Source organism: Zalophus californianus, chromosome 11, assembly GCF_009762305.2.
Source record: "Zalophus californianus isolate mZalCal1 chromosome 11, mZalCal1.pri.v2, whole genome shotgun sequence".
NCBI classification, from domain to species: Eukaryota; Metazoa; Chordata; class Mammalia; order Carnivora; family Otariidae; genus Zalophus; species Zalophus californianus.
In genome coordinates, this window is record NC_045605.1 from 52,511,725 (window position 1) to 52,536,626 (window position 24,902).

A 24,902-nucleotide genomic window follows, 5' to 3' on the forward strand; every position below is an offset into this window, starting at 1 on the left:
AGCAGCTATGTGGGGGTGCAAGGCTGTACCTCCCATCCTGCTCACCCCTAGAGGAGAACCACTCTGCCTCTAAGCCACTTCCATTTTATATATTTTTCTTTTTTTAAAAAAATGTACTTGTTTATGTCTATGAATTCAATTCACATGTGCATGCCTCTGCGCAGGTGGGTGTCACATGAAAGACTGAGGACTCGACTTTACTTACGTTCCTCTCTGTCGAGAGGAGCCCAGTTTCCACATGCAAGCTCACCCTGACACATGCGGTGGGGGACGTGCGGCCACGTAGGCTGTGCTTTAAGTCACGATTTGAACCCAGGTCTCTCTGTCTCCGATAACCCAGTCTTCCAGCTGTTTTTTACCAGTTCTGGGGCCTGGAGGAAATAGATTAATGCCCGTGAAATGTGGGCTCCTCATGTTTCAAACTGTAATAAGAACAACATTTTTGTGAGGAATTATGAAATGATTGCACACAGAGATGCCTTCCTACTCTGTCTCTCTCCACTCACCATCCTCCTCTCCTCGGTTCTTCACCACCAGAGTGATCTTTGCAAAATGCAAATCTTGTTCATTTCCTCCACCCCCATCTGCATACGCTGACAACTTCCGTCAGCGTCCTGTCCTCTTAGGATAAATATCAAGGTTCTGTCCAGCTCAGACACTACTCTTGCCTTACCCTTATCAGTTCCTTAAATGTTCCGTGTCCTTTGCGCCACTGGGTCTTTGCAACCCTTCAGCTAACTCCTACTACTCATCTGTCAGAACCCACACAAATGAGACATCCTCAGGGAAGCCTCACTAGGGACCCATATGAGTCTCCTAAATGTTCATGTGGCACCAGGTCACTTTCCTCTTAGCCCTTACCATGCTATGATCAGATACTTATTTGATTAATTCTGTATCCCCACAATTATAAGGACCATCCTATACATATCAAACATGGGTTTGTTGCATTTACCATTTTAATCTTTGCTCCTGAAGCAATGTCTAGCACATAGTAAACATTTAATAAATATGTGTTGGATGAATGACATCCAGCAAGAGTGGTGTATTTCTTCTACCTAACAGAAAGAGATGACATGTCAGGAAGCAGTGGTTAACTGTCCAGGTGTCTGAGTTTTACTTTGCAGATGGAGAAACTTCACTTTATTAGCATAAGCCACCCAGGGTGAAGTTCAAGGGAACTAACTCACAAGGGATTGAGTAACATAGACCAAAATATCAAAATATCCTCCTTTTTGCAGATGAGGAGAGTGAAGCATAGAGAAGTTAAGCAAGGTGCTCACTGTCACACAGTGAGGAAGTTGGGAAGCAAAGACTGAAACCCAGGTCTGATTACCAAAGCTGAATGTTGTACCCCGTTCACTGCGTGGGGTTTACAACTTGTGGCTGAGGACACTGACCAGTTATACGACCTCACTCAGCTTCAATCTCCCCTTCTGCAATACTAATTCCAAACCTATTTCCCTTGGCAAATGTTCTGACAATTAAAAATGCTGTTGGTTATTGGGGCGCCTGGGTGGCTCAGTCGGTTAAGCAGCCGACTCCTGATTTCAGTTCAGGTCATAATCTCAGGGTCCTGGGATTGAGCCCCCTGTGGGGCTCTGAGAAGTCTGCTTGGGATTCTCTCTCTTTATGCCCCTCAAAATGAAAAAAGAATAAATATATCTTTTGGAAAAATGATGTTAAGGGGCCCCTGAGTGGCTCAGTCGGTGAAGCATCTGCCCTCAGCTCAGGTCACGATCCCAGAACCCTGGGATTGAGCCCTGCATCCGGCCCCTTGTTCAGCGGGGAGTCTGCTTCTCCTTCTCCCTCTGCCTGCTGCTCTGCCTGCTTGTACACTCTCTCTCTCTCGCTCTCTCTGTCAAATAAAGATCTTAAAAATATATAATAAAAATTAAAAAATTAAAAATGCTGTTGGTTAGGAAAGTGCTTCATAACCATGACATTTTGTGGAGCCAAGATGCTAGAATTATTGATATCGCTGATTAAATGAGTTATTTTTGAGAATCTGGGTATTTTGCATTGAAGAGATGCAGCCCCCGTGTCTATATGGCCCCTACCTATCACTAGGAAAGACTGACAACTCTACCATCACATGTGTATTATCTCACTGTGTGCCGGTCACCATGCCTAGTACTTTACATCATATCTTTATTTTACTTTCTAAAATCGAGGAAAGTCTGCTTCTCCCTCTCCCTCTGTGCTCTCGCTCTCTCACTCTTGCTCTATCTCAAGTAAATAAAATCTTTAAAAGAAAATCGATGTTTCCTTTTTAAAATTCTCATACCACCCTGACTGTTCTTCTCATTTTGCTGGTAAGAAACTGAGACACGGAGAGGGTAAGAAACTTGCTCCCGGCCCTAGCACTAGGAGGTGTTGGAGGACACTTCAAATCTGAGTAGTTCCAGACCTGGCCCTTAATTACTACACCATGCTGCCTTTCTAATCAGCAGAACAACAATTAAGCTGTTAAGATTTTCGACAGAGTGTATGGAAAAGAGTGCTGTTTATCCTTTTTAATGCAATTCACCTGACACACTTGGAAAACACATTGGATGAACCAATTTATGCTGACAAAAGGAGAAGAGTAATTAGTTAATGACAATTGATTTGGGCCTCCTACATCATCCGCCGGAAGCTGATAACTCAGTTGGCTTCCCTCCCCTCCTTGGCCACTCCTTTGTTCTTGAGGAAGCATGCCCCCCATGTACATCATTAGCTGGGAGTTATGTCTCCTCTCCTTTTATATTTGAGTTTAGAGTCACCCTCGGCCGCGTGTCGTGAAAGAAAAAGGGAAAAAAAGAAAAAAGAAAAAGAAAAAGCAGGACCCATAAGCTGTTGAATACGAAAGAAAAAAAGTCCATAAAAAGGCACTTTTATTTCATTGTCTTTAAACCACCCTTTGTGCACTGTCAGTGCTGTTATTAGCCAGTTTAGTTAACTGAAGTATTGATTGGCCTGTCACACATTCTTTGTCTGTTGGGAACAAGGGAAGGTGCTGACCCTTCCCAGGAAGCGCCTGTGACAGGTTTGTAATTTGATAATCGCTTGTTCAGGAAAGATTTCACTTTGTTCCTGGATGTACGTCCCCGCAACTGGTGTGCCTTTGAGGCCCCTGATAATGCCAACTTTTACCTCCTGAAAGCCTTGGTGTGGGGTAGAGCAGGGCAGAGCCGAGCAAGAACCCGCTGCTGTTTGGGCTTCCTTTCATGTTTTCTTACCAGAGGTTAGGAGTTTTTGTGGTTTTAATAATAATAAAAAATAACCGTGTATTATGCTGGGTGGTTTTTGCAGAAAAGAAAAAACCAGGCAGATAAAGTTTTACCGTAGAGGGTAGCCAGTTGTTCCAAACTTGGGGAATAAGATTTTAGATGAAGCGAAATGCATTAGTGCGGTAACTATCAAATTCCCTGGCTTTCGGACCAAAAACAGCATGCTGTGTCCAGCGTTAAGCTCAAAGCTTGAGCAGAGAAAAAGGAAAACATTATTCCTCCTATCACTTTGTGTTCTTAGCACAATAGAATAGAGATGAGAGAGCCTGGATTTGTTGAACAGTAGGAATTATATTCCAACAGAGTGGGGTTTAGTAAAATCCACACATATGTTTTTTATCCTGCATTTTCATTCTGACTGGTAAGCCTCTTGACATTCTAATAAAACTTATCATAGGCAGATGATTGAATTATATTTATCAAAATAGTGCAAGGCAGTGTAGAATAGAGGGGAAAATATCCCAGTTAGCTGCAGACTAGGAGTTCTACCTACTCAATGAATGAGTTTGATTTTTGGCTTTTATAACAATGTTACATGTTGAGCCTCAGTTTCTTCCTCTGGCAAAAGTGGATAATAATGGGATTGATTGCACGCAAATACTGGGCATGAGATAGGCATGGTGTCATCTCTTTCACTGCTAGAAAATCACTCTGGGCCCCAACACTCAGGGAATAGCTCAATGTGGTTCAGTATACTCCTATCTATGGGAGCTGTTTACCCTTACTGAGAGAGTACATGCGTGAACACACTTGCCACTATCTAATATCGAGTGTTCTTAGTGACTTTTTTTTCTTTCCACGCTGTGTTGGGACGGTGGTAGGGATGGGGAACAGTAACTACCTCCTTGCACATCATTGTACATCATCGGCCCAGGCATCAGGCCCTGGGCTGATCACTGTAGGACAGGTAGCTGGCTTGTTTTTGCTTGAGACCCATGTGCCTGACCGCAGTGACTCATCAGGAAGGACCTTGTGGGGCTGCTCTCCTCAGGAGGGACCTGCAGCCGTGGCAGACACTGGCAGCTCCACAGACCCTCCAGGGTGCTCATTTTCCCCTTTCCCTAACTCCCCCTTTTCTGGGCTTTATTTAACTTTGTTGCTCTGCACTGAGCTCCATCCAGCTTTGGGCTTATTCCCTGGAAGAGCCGTCTAGCCCGCAACTGAGTTGGCCCTCAGTTCCACACACCCAAATCAAGGACAGCAATGTCCCGTCATCTCTCCCTTGCTTGTGGTACAGCCACCAGGACACCATCCATTCAGGCCCTGGAGTGAGTGGTCACCACCTGTGTGTCCCCAACTGCCCAGACAGACTGGGTTCCACGCACAACATTTATCTTGGCCACATCTGGTGCCTTCTCTTCCTCCCCTGCCAGTCTCTCTGCTAGCGAATGTCTCCTCCAGTCCCCAAGACACGGAAGCCAGACACTTGGGAATCACACTTAGATCCCTATCTTCTCAACTCCTTACAACCTTTCCTAAAGATCTGTTGATTCTACCTCCTTACTACTTCTTCACCTCCCTAGTTCAGGTCACCAGCTTTTATTAGTTGTAATATCACAAAGAATCTTCGCTGGGTTCCTTGGTTCTGGTCCTTCCAGCTCACTACCTGATTTAAAATCCTCTTATTGCAGAGCCCCTGGGTGGCATAGTCGGTTGAGCATCCAACTCTGGGTTTCTGCTCCGATCATGATCTCCAGGTCCTGAGATGGAGTCCTGAGTCAGGTTCCATGTTCAGTACAGAGTCTGCTTGGGATTCTCTCTCTCTCCCTCTGCCCCTCCTGCTCATGCTCTCTCTCTCTAAAAATGAATAAATAGTGAATAAATAAATATTAAATAAATAAAATCCTTTCATTGCTTCTCATTACCCTCAGGGTAAAACCCAACAGCCTTAGGATGGTCTACCGTGCTCACCATAACAACTCCCCACACCCACAGCTTTCAGCTTCACTCCTCACGTCTTATGCTCCTGCCAAAAAGAACCTGAGCATAGCTCTGAACTTGCTCTGCTCTCCCTTCTCCAGATCTTACCATCAGATCCCTTGGGCTATCTGTTTATTTAAATTTTTTAAATAGTATCTGCTGTGTGCCGAGTAGTTCACAGATATTAGCTCATTTAATCCTCATGACTACACTATGAGGTAGTTTCTGAGGAAATTGGGGCACAGAGAAAGGAGACTATTCTCACAAACACTCAAGGTTCAATGTCTTTTATGGTCTCATATCATTGTAACTATATCTACCATACAGAATGTTATCAGTTGAATCAGAATTATCCTTTCGTCTGTCTCTCCTCCTGCCCCACCACAGATACCCTTTAGACTGTGAATCCCATGAAGGCAGGAATCTTATATTATTAAAGTTTATTACTCTGGGGAGATATCCTTGGTATGCTGCATAGCAAGCCCCCAATCAATGTACCAGAACTTCCCCTAACCTGTATATGTTATTATAAGTATTAAGCTTTTGTTTTTTAAGATTTTATTTATTTATTTGACAGAGAGAGAGAGAGCACAAGCAGGGGGAACAGTAGAAGGCAGAGGGAGAAGCAGGCTCCCCACCAACCAGGGAGCCCAATGTAGGACTCCATCCCAGGACCCTGGGATCATGACCTGAGCTGAAGGCAGATGCTTAACCATCGGAGCCACCCAGGCACCCCTATTATATAATTTTATAAGTATTCTAACTTCATAATAACCATACAGTTACTCTCACTCATCAGAGTGATTCTGATGTCATCAGCCTAAACTTCAATTCTAAAAAGGGGTTAGTTTTATTTCAAACCTATCAGAACTTTAGAAGATTTGATATTTAACATACTAGGACATTTGAACCAATTTAATGATGTAATATGTAAACTGTATAACGAAATGATATTTTATACCATAAGTTTTGAATGTATCTTTTACCTTATAATTAACAATTTAACTTGATAGCTTTTAGGGTACATATCAAATATGAAATTTTCAAACAAACAAAAAAATTAAGGGATTTTAATTTGTCCATACTCACCAAAATCAAAATGACCCATTCTTATACTTGAAAATATTTAGGAAAATATTTATGACAACGTAACTCTTAAACTGAACTGCCTGAGTTTAAACTGGATGTTATATAGCTTCTCTTCCTTCCTTTCCTTCAAAGTTTCTTGAGGTTCTACCTCAAGATGGGGGTATATACTACCTTTGAGCCACACAGATTTATAGTAATACAAATATAACACATTTTTAATGATACAGATGTAACACATGCAGAAATGCCCCTAAAAGTAATTAACGTGTAAATAAATTCAGGGTTCTGACAGTGTCTGGCATTTGCTACCCTACCTGAATCTCTAAGACTTAGGGAAGGTAAGCAGAGCAGGAAGGAGTTAGATGAAGTAAACTGGGACTTCCCAGTGAACAGAGCTTCCCCAAGTTCCCCTCACTGGAAAGTAGCAGATCCTTGGACTTGTTACTACAGTTTCAGTGCTCTTCACCCTCAGTCTGTAACAAGGCAACTTGTTGCAAAAGCAGACAGACATTCTGAGGTCTCTTCACCAATGTCCTCAAAATCAGATTTGAAATCTATAAGTAAATCTTGGCATTCTATGGCCACCTTTTATAAAACACGTTCCTAGTAAGGTGTGTCCATATATCTAAGGCATTATTCTCCATTCATGGTGCTTGGGTGATATCCAGAGGCAGTTCAGGGTCACCCCGTCACGTTCCAGCTGAGGGCTTTCAATCACACACCCAGTCCCCCCCAACCCCATCTTAGGGCAATTCCTCTTTGCTCACACAAACTGTGGTATGTCCATACAATGGAGTATGACTCAGCAATGAAAGGCAACGAACTCCTGAAACACACAGCACCATGAACTACATAGTAACAAATGTACTATGCTGAGAAAGTGAAAGAAACCAGACACAAAAGGCTTTGTGATTTCATTTACATAGAATGTCATCATTCTGGAAAAGGCAAAAGAGAAACAGATCAGTGGTCACAGAGACTAGAGGTGGGAATACAGAGACTAGAAAAGGATACAAGGAAATTTGGCTGGGGGGTGATGGAATTGTTTTGTATCTTGCCTATATGTGGTTACGATGACATTGTGTTGGCCAAACACTAAAGCTTTACAAAGGTGGATTTTACATCAAGTATCTAAAAAAAAAAAATAAATAATAATAATAATAATAATAATCAAAAGCTTCAAGTTTGGTGTGAGTCAGGGTCTCTGTGGTGAGTCTGGGAGTCTGGCCTCAAAGACTCTCTACTGGGGGCGCCTGGGTGGCTCAGTCAGTTAAGCATCTGCCTTAGGCTCAGGTCATGATCCCAGAGTCCTGGGATCGAATCCCGCATCAGGCTCTCTGCTCTGCGGAGAGCCTGTTTCTCCCTCTCCCCCTGCTCTTCTCTCTCTCAAATAAATAAATAACATGTTAAAAAAAAAAAAAAAAAGACCCTCTACTATTTTCCTCAGGGCTTTCTTGCTATAGTCATCTGCCTTCTGAACTCAGAGGGGAGCTACTTCCCTTTTAAGGTTGAGTGTCAGTAGAACTCCCTGGAGAAAGTACTGGCACGTCTCAAATCACTGTCCTAAATTCCAGGGCAGTGACTCTTACACTTGGGTGTATTAAAAGAAACTCCTCAAGGAAACTCATTAGAATAGCTCAGGTTCCAGATATTCTGATGATGTATGTCTGAAGTAAGGCTCAGGAATCTGTGTTTTGGGGGAGGAATGATGTAGGAGATTTTTTTCCCACTTAAACATGCACTGCCAAAGGAATACAGAGGGAAGATAAGCTGGATAATCTCATATGAAGGAAGGTGCATCATTTGAAGATTTTGGCTTCCATACCAGTGCCTTCCCAACCCCAGGTGGCACAGGCCATCATCCTCTACCTCTGAGGAATGCTCAGCCTCAGAGGCCCAGCAAGAGGCAGAAACATCCCCTCTGCACGGGCTGAGCCCCTTGCCCCTCAGTCTTATTTCCCATCTCAGAGCTTGCCTTTCCCTTGGATAAGTGATGTAAAGATCATAGTTTGCCCCCGTGCAAGGGACTGTGTCCTCGTGTGTCCCAGTAAGCCAACCATAACAGAATACAGTGTCTAACATGCATACTGAGGGACACATATGGAGCCAGAGGTCATTGTATACAAGGGACTAAAAAACAATCCAGGGCAGAAATGAGTCCTACAGACCCTTAGTCCTATAATTGAGAGAGCACAGCTTTTGGAATGAGAACAACATGGGCTTGTATCCTGACTCTGCCTCTGGTTATCCATGTGACTTTGGGTCACTGAAACTTGAACCTCCATTTTTTTTTTTTTTTTTAATAATGGAGATCATAAAACTCCCCTTCCAAGAATTATAGATATGTTTCAGGAACGGCACAAGGTTATTTTTTTTCTTTCTTTTCTTCATTTGTTTTCACTGAGGCATAACTCACATATAGTAAAGCACACAGATCATAAGGGTAGCTTGATGACTTTTTACACAGTAAACACAGCCATGGAACCACCACCAGATAAAGACAGAGAACACTTCTGGCACTCCAGAAGGCTCCCTTCTTTCCCCTTCCAGTCTGTAACCCCCTAAGGGGAACCATTCTCCTGACTTCTATGACCAGAGATTAGGTTTCCAACACATGGCTTTTTGATAGACATTGATGTTATTATTATGACAGGGTGAGGCAACTGTCACTAAATCATGAGCAGACGCTTCTTAAACAGTGACCCCATTGGAGAGCTTGGTAAAAGATATCTGGAATCAGTGACACATTAGAGGCTTGCTTAAATCATGTTAGCAGTGGAAGGAGGGCTCGACATGCTGGGGCCATGAAGGGGAAACAGCGTTCACCCTGCTATGAATTCATGTGGAAGTGAGCCCAGCCTTGGTGAAATATTGTGCCTGACACCTGAAGGATGAAAGCTCAGAGGGTCATATAGATCACGGTGGAAGGCAGACAAACAGATGCAAAGTTTACGGAAGGATATAAAATGACTTATGTGATGTGGCATATAAAATTGTGAAGTGCAGTTAGCAGCATGCGCTAAACCTAAACACACACAGCCTTCATGTTGTCTCAATTTTACCTCCAAAATTAGTACCTAAACCATTCATTCTTCTCTTCTCCAATCCCTGAACCACTGCCCACCCATCACCCTATTATAGCAGCCTCTTAAATGGTCCCATCTTAAATCCGCCCACCTGTCCCCAGGATGATTATTCTCCAAACACACTAAGTCATGTCATCCCCTACTTGAGAACAAATGACTACATTTACATCCAAGTTAGATTCCGATATGAATATGATATATAAGCCCCTTCCTTAACTTCTCCCCCATCAGTAAGTCTTTTTTTTTTTTTTTTTAAAGATTTTTATTTATTTGAGAGAGAGAGAGAGAATGGTAGAGAGAGCACGAGAGGGAAGAGGGTCAGAGGGAGAAGCAGACCCCCTGCCAGGCAGGGAGCCCGATGCGGGACTCGATCCCGGGACTCCAGGATCATGACCTGAGCCGAAGGCAGTCGCTTAACCAACTGAGCCACCCAGGCGCCCCCCCATCAGTAAGTCTTAAACCCAAACACCCATTTCCATTCACTCCACACTAACCCTGCGCCACAGTTTCATGCACTCTTAGGCTTCCCTGACCTTTCCAGCCCTGTTCTTCTGGTCCCTTAATACAACTCTAATCCTATCAAGTCCATGGCCCTGTCACCTCTTTGCTAAACTTTCTCCCACCCAACTGCCCCTTTACCTGGAAGAATCCACAAGCTTTTTCCCAGAAGCTGGCTTGGCTGGGAGGCCTGTAGAAGTGCAGGAAAGGGCAGGAAGCTGGGGACACTCTGCACTTGGTGAAAGGACTGAGCTGCCCATGGAAGCTGACTTGCTAATGGGACCACCTGCCCAAACCTCCCTTTGCAAGTGGGTGGCAAGGATCATGAATTTGGCTTTAATGAGGCTTGGCATCATTCTCTAAGCAGGTTTAACTGGATGGTGGGAGATGGCAGCCCGGCTCTCCAGGTACAAGTATGTCTAGAGAGAATTTCAAGATGCCCCCATGATTTCCTGACACAATCCCCCAGACTGTGAACACGATGCCTTTTATTCTCAGCATCAGGTAGTGTTACATGGCACAGTCAGCCTTAAAATAAGGAGATTACCTGGGTGGGCCCCTGTCCTAATCACATAAGGCCTTTAAGAGCAGACGCATTTCTCTAGCTAGTCACAGAAGGGGATGTCAGAGAGACTGGAACCATGAGGGGGATTTGACACAAGGAGGTTCCCTCCTGCTGAGTTGAAGGTTTCCAACTCCAAGGGTTTGAGAGTGATCCTTAGCTGACAGCTAGGAAGACAATGGGGACCTCACTCCTACAACTGCAAGGAGATAAATCCTTCCAATCACCTGAATGAGTTTGGAAGTGAATCTTTCCCTAGCAGATCCTCTTGGTGAGGAAGAAGTTGGCTCTGAGATCTGAGTGGAGGACCCAGTTAAAATGTGCTCAACCCCTTAATTCGTGAAAACTGGGAGATAATAAACTTGTGTTATTTTAAGCCTCTAAGTTTGTGCAGCTATAGAAAACAAATGCAAGATGGTCCTTGTAGTCTGGTCTGGTGGGTGTTTTTTCATTCTCCAAGACTTACCTAGCCCCAAGTAACCCTGACCCAGAAAGCTGCGAGGAGGAAGAGGGACCAGCATGAGTCATGTGGGACAGGGGCTCTGGCCGGGCCTATCGCTCCATTTTGAGACTTAGGATGCCTTCAGGAAATGAAAACTGAAAGTTGAAGAAACAAGGATAAGTGGGAACAGCGTAGCTTGTTGGCTACGGGAGTGCTTAGGGTTATTCTAGACACATGAAGATCAGGTTAAGGCAGCCAGATGCATGCCAGAACCCACCTGCTAGAGATGTGGGAGTTCTAGAGCTACTCTTGGCCGAGTCTGCTGTGTAAATGTCCTCAGTACTCAATAGCAGCGAGGGCTGAGAAATGCAGACTGACAAAGCACTGGCTCCCAACTAGAGTGTAACTGGAGAATTCTTCTCCAGATGACTACGTTTCATTCATCTTTACAGCCTTAGCATCTATAGCAAAATCTGGAATAAGTAGGGTCACAGGTATTTGTCAAGCGAGAATTGTGGGAATCCCATGTGCTATGGAGTTGAAAGTCTCTACATGACCCATTGGTCCCCTTCATAATTTATCGTGATTTAATGGAAAGACTACGGGGTTTGTAGCCAGACAGACATGAGTACAAGTCCTGGTCACCATTATTAGCCTCTCGGAACCTTGTTCTCCTGAGTCCCTGCTGCATGCTGGGCTTTGAAGATGGCCAACGCCAAGCAGAGAAAATAGTCTGTTTGTGGCTCTTCTAGTGAAACCCATAGCGGGCTCTCAAAGTGAGGAGCTGCTGAGTCTGAGTTAATCCAAGAAATGTTATAACTGAAACATATATGTAGGTTTTGTTGTTTTCTCCTGTGTTTGGATGGTACTTACGTGAAATGGGAGGCTTTAGGACATCAGCCACGGGCTGAGCAGGAACACAGGCCCTTATAATTGGCCTAGTCTTCACCAAGCCCTTTGCTGTTTGTTTCACTTTTACCAGGTTTGTAAACGGAGGTAAGTTAGTAAGTCTCTTCTCCTCAGTTTTCTCATCCATAAAGTGGGGCTGTTCTGCAAATTAAGTGATTACTATACAAATTGAGTTAGTATTTGTAAAGTATCCCAGTGCTATATAAATTCTAGATAAATATAAATATTATTTTCACTGCCATCCATGGAATGAAATGCCCATTTTGTCAGTGAAGAAATTGGAACTCAGAGAGGAGATAAGAGATTTATATTAAAAGTAACCAATCCATGTACTTACTTAAAAATAAAAAAAACTTGATAAATATCAAATCATTACACATTAGCTCAATATCTATCGAATACAAAGTACTATACAAATTTAATCTGGACATTCATTTTGCAAATAGTATAAAATACTGTAAGTAACATTAGGACCTTAAGAGGAATATGTCATTGTCACTGCTTTCACAGAGCTCACAGCCTAGAGATGGACATGCAAAGAGGGAAGTCCTAAAGAGATTTGGGGCTGCAGGATGCCCCTCTATTTGATCCTATCTGGGTTGAGTGCATTCTAGAAGCTAGGGGTGGGGAAAGAAAGCTGGCATGTTAAATGTTCTGGCATTTACATTTTTAAGAAAATTATACTAGAAGGAATCAACATGTCGGCTCTGCTTTATAAATAACAAGGTGCATGATTCTGATGTCTCAGAAAGAGTAAGGGCTTTACAGAAAAGCATCATTCCATTCCTGGTCTTTCAATTTAACAGCTAAATGACTTTGTGCTGATTAGCTACCCAGAGCCCAAGTGCTCATATCTGCAATCTGGGGCCAATAATATCTACTTTAAAGAGCTTTGGTGAGAATTAATAATGATTATGTGTGCAAGAGTACCAGCACATTACTTGACACAAAGGAACAACTCACCAAATATTAAATATCACCTCCATTCCCATTCTGCATTAAAAAATTGGCTACCAGGACCCAGAATATTATCTACTTAGCATTTCCTAAACTATATCCTTTAAAACAGGGATCTGGGAACAAATACATTTGGAGTCAGTATATACTATGCCCCTACTCATGAATATTAGCATATAACAGTTCTAGAAAGCCTCACATTACAGAAACCTCTTCAAACTTGTTTTTTTATTTTATTTTATTATGTTAATCACCATACATTACATTATTAGTTTTTGATGTAGTGTTCCATGATTCATTGTTTGCGTATAACACCCAGTGCTCCATTCAATAGTGCCCTCCTTAATACCCATCACCAGGCTAACCCATCCCCCCACCCCCCGCCCCTCTAGAACCCTCAGTTTGTTTCTCAGAGTCCATAGTCTCTCCTGGTTCGTCTCCCCTTCCAATTCCCCCCCCCCTTTATTTTTCCCTTCCTACTATCTTCTTTTTTTTTTTTAAACATAAAATGTATTATTTGTTTCAGAGGTACAGGTCTGTGATTCAACAGTCAAACTTGTTTTTAAAGAAGTTTTCATATTTTTTGATCATTGAAAAATTTCAGCACTGAATATGTATTAGCATCTTTCTGTCTCATCACTCTATTGTTTTTCGCTTCACTTTTTTGCTATTTCATCAATGAATGAATACATTCCATGGAAATGTTTGGGGAACACAATGCCACACCCCTCACCCCCAATTTTAATATGTTACAGTAGTAGAGACAAGATTCTAACATAGCTTTTTTTCCCTCAGAAAACAAATATCCTTTTGAGAATAACTGCTTTGGAGTTTTTGAATCTCAGAGCAGCTGGGTTTTTGTTTGTTTGTTGTTTACTCACCCACCTTACTGATCATGGCAAATTCTTATGAGCTATCTCCCTTAATACTGTGGGTTGGCTATTATTATTATTATTAGGTATTTTCAAAGATTTTTTTTTTTTCCGAATTGAGATTCAGAGACTTAAGGGCTCTCTGGAATTCAACCTCTTTCACAACCTGACCATCAGTTAGAGTTTTTTAAGGAGACAGGACTGCCATCTCAGTGCAGAAAGTGGAGCAAGACACCCTCCTGTTGCACTTCAACCTCTGTAGTAGAGCTCTTGCACTTCCCCTTAAACTGGCATCTCCTGGGACATGCTTAAGAACCTGAAGAAACAGGCAGCCTGGAGGCGGCAGAAGTATCACCTTGGAACTCCTAGTTCTCATCCTGATACTGTGACTTATTAACTATCATGTTGTAAGTCATATTACTTCAAAACTTGATTTTCCCCAATTCTGAAATGGGTGTGTTAATATCTGCCCTTCCTATTTCATAGGATTGTTCTCAGAATGCAGTCACAAGTTAGAGAAATGAAAACTGCAAAAGTCTCTGGATATCCTAGGAGAGAGTAAAGGCATTCCTACCTGCATACCCTAGATGAAGAAAATGGAGCAAATCAGGTTGTCAGTCTTGGCCAAGCTCTCTCAGTTGCAGGAAAGTTGCACGTCTCTTCTGGCTTTCTGTTGACTAGTCCAGGGTCTAGCACCTCTTAGGCCATCAAGCCAGGCTGCCCAAAGCCATTTCCAGTTCCCTTTACTTCCTCAACTTCCAATCCAGGACATCACAAGGTCCCATAGATGAAGCCTCCTTCCTTCCCCTTGAACCTCACTTGCCATTACTTCTCTCTCCTGATGCTTTTGGTGCATGAACTTGCACCCTGCTTCAGAGCTCAGCAGCCTCTAGTCCATTCTCCACACTGTGGTGGCTAGAGTTACCATTCCAAGAGGCATACCTGACCATGCTCTGTTCCCTAAGTATGCTCTATCAGACGACATTCAGCCAGGAAAGAAGGCTGCACTTGAAAGGGTAACTGAAGAGAGCTTGGTGAATGGACAAATTACGGAAGTATGGGTAGAGAACTTGGAAGGATTTGTAGCCATAGGAAAGGGGCTGCCTATCAGAAGTTGTGGGCTTAGGTAGAGAAGCTGAGTTGTCAAACCCTGGCCCAGCAGGAAGAAGCAGGAAGAACAGATCCTAGACTCTGTCTTCTCACACTTTGCTCTCTTACTGGTGCCTCCCATTGGCCAAATGCAACTGGAAACCAGAAGGCCAGGCAGTCTGAGTGAGTATATATGTAGAAATCATCTTCCCAGAGCACAGAGCAGGGCAGAAAGGGATAGAGGTTGAATTTAGAACAAATGAAAAATATCCGGCCCACATGCCATACACTTTTGTGCATCTAAAACTTTGCTCAGGCAATCCCCGCTGCCTTTCATCCTTTGTCCTATAAAACCATAGACCCTATAGTTCTCTATATAGTTCCAGATCCTAATACTGTTTGCCCCCTAATTCAGCTCTTCACTTAATAGCTATGTGACCTTAGTCAAGTTACCTAGCAACTTGGTGCCTCAGTTTCCCCATGTGTGAAATGAGGTAATTCATGACATTTTCTACAGGGTATTGTGATGACTACATTGTATGTATGTTTAATACCTGACAAACATCTAGACCAATATCTGCCACATAGGAAGTATTTCAGAGATAGAAGTTCATCATCATCATCATCAATCATCATCATCCCTGCACCTATAACAGCCTATTTGGTAGCATGATTAGCCCTTGTATAGTCTGCTGCTCCAGTCACTTAAGATATTTCTGTTACTTTGGATACTTGACATTCAGCTTATTGCTTTGCACATAGAGGTGCTTAGTAAATATGTATGGTCTTGAATTGAACTGAATATGAAGCAAGTTACATTAGATGGGTGAGGTGTGCTCCACCCCCACCCCCAGTCCTAAAAACTCCAATCTCAGGACTTTGAACCTGCCAACAATCGGCTGGTATCAGTTTACAGAAACTGTGCTTGTTAAAGACAGGAGTTACCAAAGAGCCTTAATGGGCGTCTCTTAAAATGAATGCATTTAAACAAAGACCCTGATTGAGAGCCTTAATGTTCTCAGTTACTGGCGTCTGGAGAATCAATGCAAATCTTTATTCCATCATTGTTTTCCTTGCCACATTACTACTTGATCCTTGATCTCTATGGATTCCAAGAATAATGGAAATTAGGTGTATAGGTCTGTTCTTAACATACACTCTGTATGACTATAGACAAAAGTATAGCTTGCGGGGCACAGGACAGTACTTCTCCTTTAAACACATTCACCACGCAATAAAAAATTTTCAGGGGAGATATTGACCTGGTGTTTGCTACTACTGATGTAAAGAAGTTAAAGGAAATGACAATGCTGAGATACTGGAGACAATGGGGAAGCCTTTTGTACTTGTTCTTTTTCCTTCTCACATTTGGAATAGGCCAACCCCCACCTCATCCCATTCCCAAATTCAATTGCTCTGATGGAGGACTAAGCTCTGCTTCTGTCTATAAAGAGACAGGAATGAATATTCATTGAGTACATACTGCACACAAGACTTTATGTGAAAAACTTTATGTCACGTTCTGATTTTTTTTTTTTTACAAAATCCTGGGATGTTGGTAATTTAATGTATTTGTATATATTGGGGATTTGTTATGAATAGCACATCTGGAGAGCATATGGGGTCTCTGGTACTATGTTAGTGCTAAGGATGCAATGGTAACCAATATAGACACTGCTCCTGGCTGCAAGAACCTTATAATTAACTGGTTCTGCAGTTTTGTTCTTGAGAAAGTTCCCATTATTTCAAAATTATGCTAATTAAAAACAATTATTTTGATGTGGAGAGTGTTATAAATTAGAAAGTTTTAGATTTACAGTAACAGAATTTTCTCACAGAACATAATATTATTTTGTAGACATAAACTATTTTGTTATCACAAGCTGAAAGATTGTAGCTTTTCTGAATGGATGAAAGCAAAGTTCCTCCTCTGGGAACAAATCACAAATATGCAGGACACTGTGGGAAAAGTAAGTGGCTGAAAGTTTCTGAAACGCAGAAGATAAAAGAAAGGAAAGTAAAGACATGTAACTATAGAAATAGAGCTGGGCCAATCATATGGTGCCACAAATGAGGACTTTCTAATTCATGTCTTAGTCCAGCCAAGGGGAGCTGTAAAGGGGCATAGTACCATTAAAGAACTCATATAGCATTCATATTAAATGTTAATCTTATGGGTAGAAGGGGTGTCTGGGTGGCTGAGTCCGTTAAGCTTCCGATTCTTAATTTTGGCTCAAGTCATGATCTCAGGGCCCTGGGATTCAGCCCTGAGCTGGGCTCTGTGCTCAGCAGGAAGTCTGCTTGAAGATTCCCGTACCGCCCCCCGCCCCCCCCCCCCCCCCCCGCGGCTCCCCCTCATATAAATAAATCTTAAAAAAAAATCTTATGGGTAGAAAACAAAAACAAAGAAACAAACAGATTGAAGAAATGAAAGTGGAAACAGAGGCAGAAAGTAAGTTGAATCATCCAAAGGAAACAGCGGCACCAGAAGGAGCAGGTGCAGCTCCGCTCGATGTTGGGCAGGCCCCGGGGAAACTTGTGGACAGCGTGCATGAAGATCACCTGTGGAACTTGTTGACTATAGATTGCAGGGTCCGGATCACCTGTGGAACTTGTTGACTATAGATTGCAGGGTCCAGCTCTCAGAGACTCTAATCCAGCAGCTCCCTAGTGGGTCAATGAGTCTGAACTTTAAGAAGAAACCAAGATGATTCCTAAATTTTGAGAACTATTAGTGGAGCAAATGAAGAATATTAGTGGCAAAACCACGAGAAAAAAATAGTTTTAATGAGGTGGATAAGAAAAGGATACGGCAAAAGAAATAGGACGACATGAAGTAGGAAAAAGGAAAGGAGAGTCTTGGCAAACACTGCAGAGTATCACTAAAATGAGGTTGTAGAGGAAGGATAACACTCCTCTGTAAACGGTGAGTAAACCAGGTCAAATGGCCTTCAACATTCAATTTTATTTCTTTCCTAAATATTTCTGAATTTGAACTAATTGTCTTGTTTGGAACTGTAAATTGTAGAACTCAGAAGATCACTAAAGTTTTTCCTCCAAATTATTTTTAAAGAAAACTTTAAAATACACATTATTGTTGAAATAATGTCCTGGTGAGTACCCATGTACTCGACACCCAGATTCTACCATTAATATTCATTTACATAATTACATATCTCCATATCTATACCTGTCTCCATTGTTCTATGGACTTTCAGTGCCTTTCACGGTTAGAGACATGAGCACATTTCTCTCTGAATACTTCAGGATGCGTATCACTAACGAGTTCAATATTTAGTGTGTAAAATAAAATTTGCAAAAATGAAATATACAATTAATTGTAAGTTCACTGAGTACTAACCAGTGCATACAGCCGGGTAACCCAAATACCTCTCAAGATAGGAAATGTTACCCTTTGACCACTCTCCCCAGAGGCAAATGATATTCTAAATTTTTCACTCTGTATTAGTTTTTTTTCTGTTTTAGAATTTCATATAAATGGAATCCTTTAGTATGTTTTATTATGAAAGGCTTCATTCACTCAGCAAAATGTTTTTGAGCTTCATTCATGTAGATATACGTATTAATAATTTTCATTTGTGAGTAGTCAGTTAAATGAATCTCAAGGTTTGTTCACCCATTTTCGTATTGAAAGTTGCCAGGGCTATTGACAATATTAAGCTATAAGAAATAAGGCTGTTATAAATACACATATACAAGTCTGTGGATATGTTCTTATTTGTCCTGGGTAAATACCCGGGAGTAGACCTTTTTATAAATCTTGGTCATTATTTCTGAAATGTATGTTTTGAAAATAGTTTTCCCTGTCTATGGCTTTCTAGTTCGTTTTCTTGATGGTATTTTTGATGAGTGAAAGTTTTTAATTTTGGTAAAGTCCAGTTTCTCATATTTTTCTTGTATGGCTATTGTTTTCAGTGAGAAGAGACACCTACTTCAAGTCTGTTTCCACCAAAATCTTTATAGTTTTACCTCTTAGTCTGACTTTTTTTGAATTTCTGCATATCGTGCCAGTAGGGTTTCATTTGATATCCCACATCAAAACCCTGTGATTCCCACCCTGTTTGTTCAAAAAGATTTTCCTTTCCCATTAGACTATTTTGGTGTTTTGTTTGTTTCCTGCCCTCCTCCCCGCACCCCTCCAAAATCAGTCACCAAGTAAGGGTAGCTCTATTTCTGGATTCTCTATTCTGTTAAATCTCTCTAACCCTATACCAGTACCAGCATCGAGATTATTATAGCTTTACGTAAGTCTTGAAACTGGGTAGTGTAATTCTTCCAAATTTGTTTATCTTTTTCAAGATTGGTTTGACCATTCTAGGGGTTTTTCATTTTGACATAATTAAAAAAATAGTTTGTCAACTGTAACTTCCCTTTTCCCCTCCTCAAAAAAAAAAACCGCCAAGAATTTTGAAAGAATTGAGAGCATAACGCGTGAGCCTTCCAATTCATGAATATTGTTTTGTGATAATGTGATTTATAATAAGAAACACATAGTTGGTCTTTGTTTATGGCACAGAGCTACTAAAATCCTTGGAATTTCCTGATTAGAGCTACAAAGGTGTCTCTTGTTATGTTAATGAAGTGACTTCTGGAAAACACCTGAAGGTGCGGGCCGGTTGTCAGGGGAACTGACCCTGTGGATTAGAGAGTTGGAACTTTGAGTCTCACCCTGCCCCCATCTTGGGGGAGGGGAAGGGGTTAGAGATTGAATTCAGTAGCCAATGGCCAATGATTTAGTCTGGCATGCATACATAATGAAGCCTCCATTAAAAACCCAAAAGGATGGGGTTCTGAGAGCTTTCGGGTTGGTGAACCGTGGAAACTGGGGGAGAGTGGCGTACCTGAAGAGGGCGTCGAGCTTTCCCCACTAGTTGCCCTATGCATCTCCTCCATCTGGCTGTTCATGAGTAATATCCTTTCAGAATAAACTACTTAACCCAGTAAGTAAAATGTTGTTCCTGAGTTCTGTGTGCCTCTCTAGTAAATTACTTGAGCCCAAGGAGGAGGTCCTTGGAATCCTACAATCTGTAGTCCAATGGACAGAAGCACAGACGACAGCCTGGATTTGCAACTGGTTTCTGAAGTTGGGGGAGGGAGCAGTCTTGGTGGACCTCAACCTCAACCTGGAGCATTGGATGCTCTCTCCAGGTGTAGATAGTGGGAGAATGCTGTTGAATTGTAGGATACCCAACTGGTATAGAATTGCTTTTTGCTATGGGCAAATCTCCACACACATTGGAATTGGGTGCAGACCTTATGTATATCTCTCCATTTATTTATATCTTTTAATTTCTTAACACAATATTCCATAGTTTTCAGTGTAGGAGTCTTGCAAATTCTTTTTTGTTAAATTTATTTCTGAGTATTTTTAAATGTTATAAATGGATTTGTTTGAATTTTCTAGTTGCTTAATGTTAGAATTATAAAAACTAGAATTGATTTTTGCATGTTAATCTTATATCCTGCAACCTTGCTAAGCTTACTCATCAATTTTAGTAGTTATTTTGTAAATGCCCTAGGATTTTTCCACATAAACAACCAGGTTATCTACAAGTCAATATGATTTTACTTATTCCTTTCTGCCCTTTGGCCTTATGTTTATTTTTCTTACTTTATTGGAATACCTCCAACATCCAATAAAATGATGACTAGAAGTGGCAGAAGGGGACAACTTTGTCATGTTACTGATCCTAATGGGAAAGTGTTCAGTATTTAACAATTAAGTTTGATTTAGCTATAGATTTTTCAAAATGTTTACATCACAAGATATCACAAGGAGGAAATTCTCGTCCTAGTTGGAGAGTTTCTAACAAAATTGGTGTTGAATTTTGGCAAGTGGTTTGTCTGAGTCTATTGTAATGGTGATAGAACTTTTTTCATTTTTTCTTTTTTAACATGGTGAATTACATTGATAGGTTTCTAAGTGTGAAATGAACCTTGCATCACGGGGATAAATGCTTTTGATCACAAGGTGTTGTCAACTTTAGGTATTATCAGATTTGATATGCTAATATTTTGCTATGAATGTGTGCACCTATTTTCCCGAGGCATTGTTCTTGTGGTGTCTTTGTCCAGTTATGGCGTTGGGGTTATGCTGATCTCATAAAATAAGTTGGGATATCTTTCTTCTTCCTCTATTTCTGAAAGATTTTGTGGGAGGCTTGTATTTCATCTTTGAATGTTTGATGTAATTGACAGAGCCTGGGGTTTAGTTTGTGGGAATTTTTTAAAATAGAAGTTCATTTTGTATAATATTCAGATTTTTGTTTCATTTTGAGTCAGTTTTGGTAAGTTTTACTTTTAAAGAAATATTTCCATCTCATCTAAGCTTTGTAATTTCCTGATAGAATTTCTTCATAAAATTAACCTATTAGAATGTCATTCCTAATTTTCGCAACTTATGTCTTTTATTTACTTGAGCAGTATAATTAGAGGTTTGTCAATTCTGTAAATGCTTTCAAAGAACTAAATTTGGGGCTCTGTTGCTTTGTGTTTTCTATTTCATTTATCATCTGTCTTATATTTATTTCCTTTCTTCCACTTATTTTGGGTTTCCTGTGCTTTTTTTCTAGCTCAAGTTGGAAATGTAAGTTCTTTCTTTTGGATTGTTCTTCTTTTCTAGTATAAGCATTAAAACCTGTAAATTTCCCTGTAAATTTGCATTGCCTCAGCTGCAACCCACAAATTTTGAAATATTGTTATATTATCATTTGGTTTAACTTTTTCCCCCTAATTTCCCTTATGATTGTTTTTTCTTTAGCCTATGGAAAATTTTTAAAAATTCAGCCATATCTAGATATAAAAGTATTTTATTTTCAAATATACTCTACATATCTTATTCTAGTTTAATTCCAATTTAGTCATAGAACATACTATATATGCTTTTAATCCTTTTAAATATATTGAGTTTTATTATATAGCCCATCTTGGTGAATGTACCATGGGAACTGGGGTTAAAAATGTATATTCTGCAGGTGTAGAATAGAGTGTTCTATAAAGAGCAGTTACTTCAAAGGGGTTGATAGTGTTATTCTCATTTTACAGGGTTTTACTTTTAAAAAAAAAATATATTAACTGCTATAAGATGGGTGTTAAAATCCTTACATATTGTGGAGTTCATTTTTCCCTTTAATTTTGTTTCTTGCATTGTGAAACTTTATTAGTTGCATAAATATAATTGTTATACCTTCCAGCTGAATTGACTCTTATTGTTATGAAGTGACCAACTTTGTCTGATAATACTTTGAAGTCTACTTTATCTGGTATGAATATAGTCATTCCAGTCTTCCTGTGCTCACTGATCTGATATTTTTCCCTTCACTTTCTTCCTACCTGTATCTTCATATTTAAAGTGTGTCACTTGTAGTTACCATATACAATATGACTATGTCTGACTTCTGATTGAAGCATTGAACCTGATATTTAAATAATGATGTGGGTAGATTGGATTTTACCATCGTTATTTCCTGTTTGCTCAACTGCTCTTTTTGTGTTCCCCAATTTCTGCCTTCTTTTGGATTACTTAAATATTTTAAAAGTCGATTTTAACTTATGCCCTTTCTGATTTGGGGTGGGTTTTTTTGCCATATTTTTAGTGATTGCTCTGGGGATTACAATATAGATTCTTTATTAGTTAAATACAATTCAAACCACTTCACATAAAACGTTGGAAACTTCCTGTCTGGTGGAGATATTTAGTATTCTTCCCATCCGTTGTGCTTTGCTGGTCGTATGTGTTAAGTCTACGTATAAACCTCACAAGACAATGTTGTAATCTTGTGATTAAGAGTTGCGTGTATTTTAAATTAAGAGAAAAATATTTTACATTATCCACTTATGTATCATTTATGATGCTCTTCATTTCTTTGACATCATCTCTGTCATTTTCCTTCAAATTGATGATTTTCCTATAGACTTTCTTGTAGTGTGAGTTGGCCTGTATCTGAATACGTCTTTATTTTCACTTCATTCTTGAAGAATATTTTTGTTGGTTGTAGAATTCTGGATGAGGAGTTTGTTGTTGTTGTTAATGATGATGATTTTTTTTTTCTTTCTCCCCGCCCCCCCCCCCCCCCCGCCCTTTCTGTACATTAAGGGTATTGTTTGGCTGCTTTCTTCAAGTAAAAGGTCATTTGAATTGTCCTCCTTTATGTAATTTATCTTTTTTTTTCTGACTGCTTTTCTCTTTGTTTTATGGGAATATGACTATGATGTGCCTAAGCATGGTTGTGCTCTGCTTATCATGCTTGATTTGTACTGAGCTTGTCAAATTTAAAAAATTTTGTCTTCCACAAAATTTAGAAAAGTTTCAGTTAATATATGTTCAGTTATATTTTTTCTGCCCCATTCCCTCAATCTTTTCCCTCTGGATTCCAATTATATTTTGTTAAACCTTTCGTTATTGGCCTATAGGTCCCTAAGATGCTATTATTTTTCAATATTTTTTTCTCTTCAAATTAGATAGTTTCTCTTGGTCAGTTTTGTTTACTGAGCTTTTCCTCCCTCATACTCATTTTTAGATTAAGCTTCTCCAGTGAGTTCTTATTTCAGATTTTTTTTCAGTTCCATAATTCCCATTTGCCTATTTTTAATACCTTTTTGAGGTATTTGCCTACCATTAAGTTCACCTTTTTGAGTGTACAATTCAGTGATTTGTAGTGAATGTACAGATTTATGAAGCCATCACCACAGTCCAGTTTCAGAACATTATCTCTCACCCTACAGCAATCTCTACTGTCCTCATTGCAGCCCCAGCCCCAGGCAACTTCTCATTCACATTTTCTCTCTCTTGTCTTTTTGGGCTATTTTATCTAAATGGAATATGTTGCCTGTTCATCTGACCTTTTTCACTTAGCATAAAGTTTTTGAGGTTGATTCATGTTCAAATGTGTCTGTAGTTCCTTTATATTGCTGAACAGTATGTCATTATGTGGATATGCCACAATTTGTTTATCCATCCACCAGTTGGTACTCAGATTGATTCTACTTTTTTGCCTGTAATAAATAATGCTCTTATGAACAGCCACATCTGGTAAGAGCTTACTCAGCCATATTAGACACAGAATTTCCAGGCCAATAAAGTTTTTTTTAATGTTTTTATTTATTCATGAGAGTCAGAGAGAGAGAGAGAGAGGCAGAGGCAGAGGGAGAAGCAGGCTCCCCGCCTAGCAGGGAGCCCGATGCGGGACTCGATCCCATCATGACCTGAGCCGAAGGCAGATGCTTAACCATCTGAGCCACCCAGGCGCCCCCAGGCCAATAAAGTTTTAAGTTTTCTTAAGTCACTTATCCACATCAGGTCAAACTTACATTGTCAAAGAAGTACATGTGAGGAATAATTTTAAGATTATTGAGCAGGAGATTTACTTTGCATTTAACACTTTATTATGTGAAAGGCCTCTGCATCTGTTTGAATATTGTAGTGTTCCAGGGACTAGAGGTTCTTGTGTTCAGGGCTAAAATCTGAGAATCACTCCAAACACATTGTGAGAAAAAGTATAGTCTCACACAATTTACTAAGCAGATACCGATAGGGGAAGCTACTAATCAGTAGGTATTTTTGACACTAAAAGTAGAGGTAACTGAGAGGTGAAAGTCTCTTCCTGATGCTTAGCTCAGAGTCGAAAAAAGAAAACATTTTCACTGTAACATCAATTCAATTTAACATACAAGTAAGAACTAGTTAAGGATACCTAATTATACCTTTGAATTTATACTTAATCCACAGCATTTGCTCTGATGAAATATCAAATTTAAACAATTACTAGTGCTTGCTAGAATTTCATTTAAATTGAGCTCTTTTAACATGATTAATCTTGCTATGAAAAGTTCTGGAAATATGTTATTACTTCTAGAAATAAACGGAGCATGAAAATTTTCACCCTGAATTCAGGAAAAGCATCCAACAAGAGTCCAGTACAATCATAACCTTTGATGCTTTTATTATAGTAGTCAGCATGGAATGAATGAACCACCATTCACAAAACAACCATTAGGAAAAAGTGCAGCATTGTGAGATAGTAATATATGTATTTTTAAAAGTCTGACTTTTCTAATAGTTTGCGTGTGTCAACACTTTACCTGATTTCTCATGTACTCTTCACAGCAGCCTGTGTCATGGACCCCACCATCCTTGTTTCTCAAGGGCCTCATTACTCATAGACCTTGTATAACTTGTCTCAATCA